The following is a 9,833-nucleotide window of genomic DNA, read 5'->3' on the forward strand; positions in this document are numbered from 1 at the left end:
TGAAACAAAAAATTTGTTCTTTGAAAAGTTAAATAAAATTGATAGACCATTAGTGTAATTGACCAAGAAAAAAAGAGAGAAGATCCAAATAAGCCCAGTCAGAAACAAAATGGGAGATATTACTACTGATACTACAGAAATACAAAAGGTTGTTGAAGGCTGTTATGAACACCTTTAGTCATATGAGTTAGAAAAACTAGAGGAAAGATGGACAAATTCCTGGAAATATACAACCCTCTCAGATTAAACCAGGAAAGTATAGAAACTCTTAACAGACCATTAACAACCAGTGAGATTGAAGTGGTAATAAAAAAAATTGTCAATAAAAAAAAGTCCAGGACCAGACAGATTCACAGCTGAATTCTATCAGACACTCAAAGAAGAATTGGTACCAATCTTATGGACACTATTCCACAGGATAGGGAAAGAGAGAATCCTCCCTAAATCATTCTATAAAGCCAGTATCACCCTAATACCAAAACCAGGGAAGAACAGTGAAAAAAAAAGAAAATGACAGACCAATATCCCAGATGAACATATATGCAAAAATCCTCAACAAAATACTAGCTAACTGAATCAAACCGCATGTCAACAAAATAGTCCATTATGATCAAGTGGATTTCATACCAGGGATGCAGAGATGTTTTAACATCTGCAAGTCAAAAAATGTGATACACCACATAAACAGAATTAAAAATCACATGATCATCTCAATAGATGCCAAAAAAGCATTTGACAAAATCTAGCATCGCTTTATGATTAAAACTCTGAGCAAAATTGGCATAGAAGGGACGTACCTTAAGGAAATAAAAGCAGTCTATGACAAACCCACAACCATCATACTAAACAGGGAAAGGTTGAAAGCGTTCCGCCTGAGAACTGGAACAAGACAAATATGCCCACTTTAATCACGTCTAAACAAGCATATGGAAAAATGTTTAATATCATTAATTATCAGGGAAATGCAAATCAAAACCACAATGTGATAGCACCTCACTCCTACAAGAATGGCCATAATCAAAATATCAAAAAATAATATTAACCGATGTTGCCATGGATGTGGTGAAAAGGGAATACTTTTACACTGCTGGCAGGAATGTAAACCAGTACAACCACTATGGAAAACAGTGTAGAGATTCCTTAAAGAACTAAAAGTAGATCTGCCATTTGATCCAGCAATCCCAGAGGTATCTACCCAGAGGAAAATAAGTCATTACACAAAAAAGATGCTTGCACATGCATGTTTAGAGCAGCATAACTCACAATTGCAAAAATATGAAACCAGCCCAAATGCCCATTAATCAATGAGTGAATGAAGAAAATGTTGTGAGATATATATTATATATATCTATATATATATAATTTGTATATAGAGTTATATATTATATATATAACTCATCCATAAAAAAAGCATACAATAATGGCAGTTGCAGCAACCTGGATGGAATTGGAGACCATCATTCTGTGTGAAGTAACTCAGGAATGGAAAACTAAACCTTGTGTGTCCTCACTCATAAGTGGGAGCTAAGCTATGAGGATGCAAAGGCATAAGAATGATACAATGGACTTTGGGGACTCAAGGGAAAGGGTGGGTGGTGGTGAGGGATAAAAGACTACACATTGGGTACAGTGTACACTGCTTGGGTGATGAGTGCACCAACATCTAAGAAATCACCAGTAAAGAACTTATTCATGTAACCAAACACAACCTGTTCTCCCAAAGCTATTGAAATAAAAAATAAATTTAAAAAAAAGACGACTAGTGGTTTTCTGATTATGGGATTTTGAGAAAAAGTTAAAATTTGTGAAGTTAATAATTGGAAAACCTTGTTGATTCCCTTACATTTGAAAAATTCACTTATAAATTCCAACTACTTAAAAACTGAGTCTCTTCTAATATGGTGGAAACAGATGTCTCTGGAGTGAAAATAAATTCTGTATTTCCAAGTGACATTCATATCTGTGGCAGCACTGGCAGCAGGAAATGAGTGAAGGATGATATTTGGAGGCAGAAGGTTAATATGACAAGTCATGAGAAAGTATGTGGAGTAATAAATGTAGTAACACATTTTTTTAGACAGTGATATGCTCTCCAGAAATCTGAGAATAAATTAACCATTAAGGCCAGGTATATAAAGAGCTTCATACATAGATCCTAATGCTTTTGAGGTATTATGAATCATGAAATTCTTTTAACCTGACATAGACTTGTATCACTTGCTGCTGAACTGCCTAATGCTATAAGCAGGTGGGGATTATGCTAATAAGTCACACTAAGAACTCTTGTGAACATTTCTTTGACAAATATGTTAATACTTCATTTTGGGGTAAATTGGATTTCTAAATGTGTGAGTAAAAGATAAAGTCTGGATGATTATTCTTTTCAGAGAAAAATAAGGATAAATTGATGGGTATTAGCCCAAAAACCTATTTAAGGCAAAAGAATCTGATTTAAGAAAAATATTTTAAGTAATTTATCTTGATAATTACTTCTTTCTTTACCTTTGTGTTTGAGGGATGACCATTTTGTATTTTCCTAATTTATTTAGCAGCCAAAAAGCAAATTAAAAGCTGTTTTTAGTTTTTAATTGTTAGGATTAATTCTCTTAAAATAAACCTGTCTTTTTAAAGCTTAAACTTGTCATAGTGAGATAAGAAAAGGATATATTTAGAAGGAATTGAAATTTGCAAATTTAAACACAAGTACTTGAGAATTTAATTTTAGATATAAATGCAAAGTTCATTTAATCAATAATTCAGTTAAATCCAACCATAGTATGTGGATAGTATAATATCACAGAAATTTGATGACCTTAGTTTTCTCATTTTGAGGACACCTGTAACTTGATATTATAGGTTAATAGATAACAAAATTTTTGTTACATTTGTGACTGCTTAGTTTCAATTTAAGAGGAAATATAAGATGAAATGTTTGATGCTCAGTACCTACAAAGGCTCTGTGAAATACTTTGGTGTCTTTTTGTCGGTGATTTATTTAAGACAGTTTTGCTAAATGCCAATGACAGTGGAAATAAAATTACCTCAAAATAAAATTGTTTGCTTTTATCTCACTGAGTGATTGGTTTTACAGCATTTTCATTAACTCAATAAAGGAGAACTGGACCATCTATACTTGTAACTATTATAAAACTAATTTGGCAAGTTCTCAAGAAACAAGAAAATCTGGCCTTTTAATTTGTGATTTTAGGTTGCATTTTTTGTGAAATTACAAAAAGATTTAGGAGTTAGAAGCCTGAAAGAAGCAGCAGTGCTTCATCTTGAAAATGTTTTACTCTAAAGTAATAAATGTCAAATTGAGTTAATAGATTAAAATTTAGATACTTTACAAAGTAAAAATACAAAAAAATTAGCCGGGCGAGGTGGCGGGCGCCTGTAGTCCCAGCTACTCGGGAGGCTGAGGCAGGAGAATGGCGTAAACCCGGGAGGTGGAGCTTGCAGTGAGCCGAGATAGCGCCACTGCACTCCAGCCTGGGCGACAGAGCGAGACTCCGTCTCAAAAAAAAAAAAAAAAAAAAAAAAAAAAAAAAACAGTTGATCATGAACAATAGTTACTAAAGTAGCAACAAAATTTATGTAGAGAAGAAAAAAGAGAAAAGACTCATGTTATCTAACAAAAAAAATGTACCTTATAATTGAGTCACAAAATACAGAACGGTGAAAGAACACTGTTGTATATTAGAATATTTTTTATCTCCCAAATGTATCATATCCCATAAAATGGCAACAAGGAGATCAATTCTGGATCAAATTCTGGAATGTAGCTGTTTTTTATCGCCGATTCATTCGTCAAATCTTTACTACTTATCATGTGCCAGGCTGATGTGGACAACCAAGATAGTTTCTCCAATTCAATAAGCTTTCAGTGAAATTTGCAGCAACTCAGGAGGACCGATGTGGATGTAAGAAATGTGTAGATGGCCAATAGCAGTGCATTTTTCTTTGTTTGTTTGTTTGAAAGGATGTGTTTAGTATTGAAAGGATGGATCAAAGAAAGAATGGCAATTATAATAAAATGACCTTGAAATAATGGAGCTTGGGCTGGTTTATGTCTGAACCCTTGACACCCCTGGTTTAGCCCACCTCCTTGTTTCTCTTAGCATACACCTCTATTAGACTTTCTTTAAACACCCCATTGTTACTCTTTTTTTTAAATTGTATTTTATATATATGTGTGTGTGTATATGTATGTGTGTGTATGTACTTGTTTGTCTTCTAAATTTATATGTATATTTACATACACAGATTATATATATATATAAACTCAGAAGATACACATATATAAGGAAATGAAAGTATTCTTGCCACCTCTTTCTTTCAACCATCTAAGTCCCTTTCTGCCAGCAACCAGTTTTAATTTTTACAGGCAAATATATATATATATAATATTATAGATAATATATATAATATTATATAGTAATATATAATATATATACACACACAATGTTTTATTTCTATTTTTATATAACTGATGGAATACTAAATATACTCTCTTGAACCCTGCATTTTTCACATAATAATGTATCCTAGAGATTGTTGTATATTAGAATGTAAAAAAAGTTATTATTTATTTTTAAGCCTGAATTTTATTCCATCATTGGAATGTACTGTAATTTTTTTAACCAGATGAACATTGATTATTAGGTTATCATTTTTACAAAAAAGCTGCCCTAATTTGGTGACTAACCATAAATTTTAATTTGATTCAAACGCAATTTTAAACTAAATTTGTTTTAAATCTAACTTTGAAAATACTAAATTGTTCTCAAGATCAAAATTATAAAATCCTTCTAGCATCATTAGTTTTAAAGTTGTAACTATGTTCTCCCTGAAGACATTAGTAATAATACAAATTGGTAACATTGTATAATGTGTACTGTTCACTGTGTTTAAATGTTATATAGTTTTATTCTAACAATAATACTTTGAGATGGTTATTATTTTTATCTTTAATTTATAAATGAAAAAAATTAATCCTAGTGAATTGAAGTAAGTGTCCTATGGTTACACCACTAATAAGTGATGAAGCAACATTGAGAACCAGAGAATCTAATTCTAGAGCCAACACTTTTAAATATTAAACTCTGTTATCTCACCAAATACAATACATAAAAAGAGTCAGGCAGAGGTAGAGTTGCATTCTTCTCTATGATGATGAAGATTCACATACTATGACATACGACTTAAAGTAATTACAAAGAAATAACTTGGTACATTTTTTGACAAGCTGTTAGGAAGTCACATGTCAATAAATTAAAAAAAAATTAAAAACCAGACTAGCCAACATGGTGAAACCCTGTCTCTACTAAAAATAACAACAAAAACATCAACAACAACAACAACAACAGCAAAAATTAGCCAAGCGTCATGGCAGGTGCCTGTAATCCCAGCTACTCAGGATGCTGAGGCAGGAGAATAGCTTGAACCCAGGAGGTGGAGTTTGCAGTGAGCCAAGATTGCACCATTGCACTCCAGCCTGGGTGACAGATCGAGACTCTGTCTCAAAAACAAAAAAAAAGGTGAATTATATCAAATATTCTAAGTCAGTCTTTATTTATACAAATCCACCCAGGAGGTGGAGTTTGCAGTGAGCCAAGATTGCACCTTTGCACTCCAGCCTGGGTGACAGATCAAGACTCTGTCTCAAAAAAAAAAAAAAAAAAAAAATTATATCAAATAATCTAAGTCAATCTTTATCTATATAAATCAGAACAGAGATAAAGTGTTTCAGCTTTTTAACATTTTTGTTGATTCTTTTCTAGCTATCTTTGGAAGTGGCAATCATATTGCTACTAAACATTTCTAATATCAATGGTCTCATATATTAATATGTGCTGTACTTTATGTCTAACCATATGTTTAATAGAAATGCTAGCTTATAAAAAATTTCCACTGTATAGTAATGACCATGTGTCCAGAAAATATTATATGTACATCTATCTATCCATCCATCCAACCCCATTTTTCCATGACCTAGTTTGAGTGGGTAGTTTTACACTCCATCACACACAAGTTGGCCTAGAAGAGTGAGCATCAAGGATTACCTTCTGCTGAATCCCTGTATATAGCCCCAACTCTCTGCAGAATTGTCAAGTAGGAGAAATGTGTCCTTTGAAGTTCTAGTCTCTTTTTACACTATCATTGCTTCTCCAATGGACATGACTGCTCCCTGGCCTTCAAAATCCTAGTAATTTAACCTTATTTTTGTTAATGCAGTATTTGTTTTGAGAAATAATTTAATAAATTATATATTTCTCAGAATATACTGAATTTTATTAGTGCAAAGTCATTTTGCCATTTTTGGGCTTCGCTAACATGTAACTTCCACTTCTGTGTCAGGAAATTCCCAATTATGTGTTTTGACAGTTTGAAAGTGTGCCACATTGCCATTTGCACTCAAGTACACCTTCTTCCTCTTCTAGGGTCCCCCATTTATCACAAGGGCTGGAAATTTGGGAACTATATTTTCCAAAATCCTTTCGTAGATGATTTTCCCCTATAGTCAAACAATGAGACATTACACAAAATTGGGAAAGTTGAAAGCAACCAGAACCTCTTTTCCTCTTCCAGCAATGGCAAGTCAATAACGGGCTTCTGCAGAGATTGCTTTAGGAACATCATCTAAGAATTCCACCACAAGTTACCTATCCCAATACTACAGGCAACTGCAACTCCTGACCAATATCAGGTACATCCTGAGATCCTCAGGGATGGAAGTAAATCTGAAAGCTGGAGGCAGTTCCCCCATGACTTTGTCATTTCATGCTGTCCTGTGGTTTTCTAAGTGCCTAAATTCCTGTCTTAAATACTATTTTATCTGAAATGTCTAGACTCAATCCTCTATTACTCACTATTCACTGACTGATACAAAGGAATTTCTACTTTTTGGTATCAGTGTAGACAAATCCCACTTCTCTCTTAGGTCTTAGAGATAGGGGCTTAAGCACATGAGTTAGCCTTGTCTATTGCTCCTTTCTGGGAAGCCACGATAAGTATTAGTTAGAATCCACTGGTGGAGTCTTAATGGTAGTGTTCAGAAGCAGAAGTTGCAGTATACAACCATTGATGTAATATCCAGGCTAAAAAATTACTGATTTTTTTCCTAAAAAAAGGTTTTGTGCTCTTTAAACATTTTAAAACTACCTTAATGTTGGCCAATTTTCCATGGCTGGTTTTCTCCTATATTATCAATTGTACATATTTCCAATAGATTTTATTTTTCCTTTCCTAAGAAAATCAGAGGCAGTTCTGTTGCTTGCACACAAGTTTTGTTGCTGATACAAAGGGCGACAGATAAGTCATGTCATCAGATCTATTGCTAATTATGGAATTTCATATAGCAATCTTTAAAGTATCATGTTCGAGAAAACTGAAAATATGAAGGTGAGTAGGTTCTAAAATGACTCCTGAAATGACACCATATGCATGTGGGCTTACTACCTATCCTGTTTTATATAAGAAGTGCTCTCTGTTTTAAGATATTAAGGTCATAGCATCAGTGTCACTTTTTCCCCTAGAGAGGTAGAAACTGCAGGTCCTTAGAATTTGGCCTGGGGATATTCCTGAGGAATAATTGATAAGTTTATTGTGGACAGCAATAGTAAAACTTGCATGATTGACTTATTTTAAAGGAAGTTTTCAAAGCAATAGAAGATAGACAATGAAATATGTCATTTAAAAATTCTCTAATTTTAACTCTGTGATATGTTTGCTTTAGACTTAATTCAGAACCCATCTACTATTTAATAATAAAATAATTGTCAAAATATTTTTTAAAATTATGTAATTATTGGCCCTATTTTCACTTCTTACTAAAACATGCTATTTATTTTTTCTTATGCTCCTTTAAAGACAATAAATCTAATCAATTTATTTTCCATGCTTATTTTAAACTACACAGTTGAAAAAAAAATGTTACATTTCCTTCAAAAGTTTTCAACTCTTGTTCCCAAACTGAATTCTCTGTAACTCTAATATAATGCCTCAGAAAATTTTGTCCTACTTCAGAGCAGGACAATAGAATCCTTAATAAAGTCTACATTCTGTTAACATGTATTTTCCTTTAACTTTGTTAGACTTTTATTTTTCCAATTATCAATGTAATAACTTTTTGTATTTTTATTCAGTTTCTTCTCAGGTTTTAACATTTTTCACTTTGTGTTTTATCTTTTATTATTATTATTATTATTATTATCATACTTTAAGTTCTAGGGTACATGTGCATAACGTGCAGGTTTGTTACATATGTATACTTGTGCCATTTGCTGTGCTGCACCCATCAACTCGTCAGCACCCAACAACTCGTCATTTACATCAGGTATAACTCCCAATGCAATCCCTCCCCCCTCCCCCCACATAATAGGCCCCGGTGTGTGATGTCCCCCTTCCCGAGTCCAAGTGATCTCATTGTTCAGTTCCCACCTATGAGTGAGAACATGTGGTGTTTGGTTTTCTGTTCTTGTGATAGTTTGCTAAGAATGATGGTTTCCAGCTGCATCCATGTCCCTACAAAGGACACAAACTCATCCTTTTTTATGGCTGCATAGTATTCCATGGTGTATATGTGCCACATTTTCTTAATCTAGTCTGTCACTGATGGACATTTGGGTTGATTCCAAGTCTTTGCTATTGTGAATAGTGCTGCAATGAACATACGTGTGCATGTGTCTTTATAGCAGCAAGATTTATAATCCTTTGGGTATATACCCAGTAATGGGATGGCTGGGTCATATGGTACATCTAGTTCTAGATCCTTGAGGAATCGCCATACTGTTTTCCATAATGGTTGAACTAGTTTACAATCCCACCAACAGTGTAAAAGTGTTCCTATTTCTCCACATCCTCTCCAGCACCTGTTGTTTCCTGACTTTTTAATGATTGCCATTCTAACTGGTGTGAGATGGTATCTCATTGTGGTTTTGATTTGCATTTCTCTGATGGCCAGTGATGATGAGCATGTTTTCATGTGTCTGTTGGCTGTATGCATGTCTTCTTTTGAGAAATGTCAGTTCATATGCTTTGCCCACTTTTTGATGGGGTTGTTTGTTTTTTTCTTGTAAATTTGTTTGAGTTCTTTGTAGGTTCTGGATATTAGCCCTTTGTCAGATGAGTAGATTGCAAAAATTTTCTCCCATTCTGTAGGTTGCCTGTTCACTCTGATGGTAGTTTCTTTTGCTGTGCAGAAGCTCTTTAGTTTAATTAGATCCTATTTTGGCTTTTGCTGCCGTTGCTTTTGGTGTTTTAGACATGAAGTCTTTGCCCATGCCTATGTCCTGAATGGTACTACCTAGGTTTTCCTCTAGGGTTTTTATGGTATTAGGTCTAACATTTAAGTCTCTAATCCATCTTGAATTAATTTTCGTATAAGGAGTAAGGAAAGGATCCAGTTTCAGCTTTCTACTTATGGCTAGCTAATTTTCCCAGCACCATTTATTAAATAGGGAATCCTTTCCCCATTTCTTGTTTTTCTCAGCTTTGTCAAAGATCAGATGGCTGTAGATGTGTGGTATTATTTCTGAGGGCTCTGTTCTGTTCCATTGGTCTATATCTCTGTTTTGGTACCCGTACTATGCTGTTTTGGTTACTGTAGCCTTGTAGTATAGTTTGAAGTCAGGTAGCGTGATGCCTCCAGCTTTGTTCTTTTGACTTAGGATTGTCTTGGAGATGCGGGCTCTTTTTTGGTTCCATATGAACTTTAAAGCAGTTTTTTCCAATTCTGTGAAGAAACTCATTGGTAGCTTGATGGGGATGGCATTGAATCTATAAATTACCTTGGGCAGTATGGCCATTTTCACGATATTGATTCTTCCTATCCA

This window comes from Macaca thibetana, chromosome 12, assembly GCF_024542745.1.
Source record: "Macaca thibetana thibetana isolate TM-01 chromosome 12, ASM2454274v1, whole genome shotgun sequence".
NCBI classification, from domain to species: Eukaryota; Metazoa; Chordata; class Mammalia; order Primates; family Cercopithecidae; genus Macaca; species Macaca thibetana.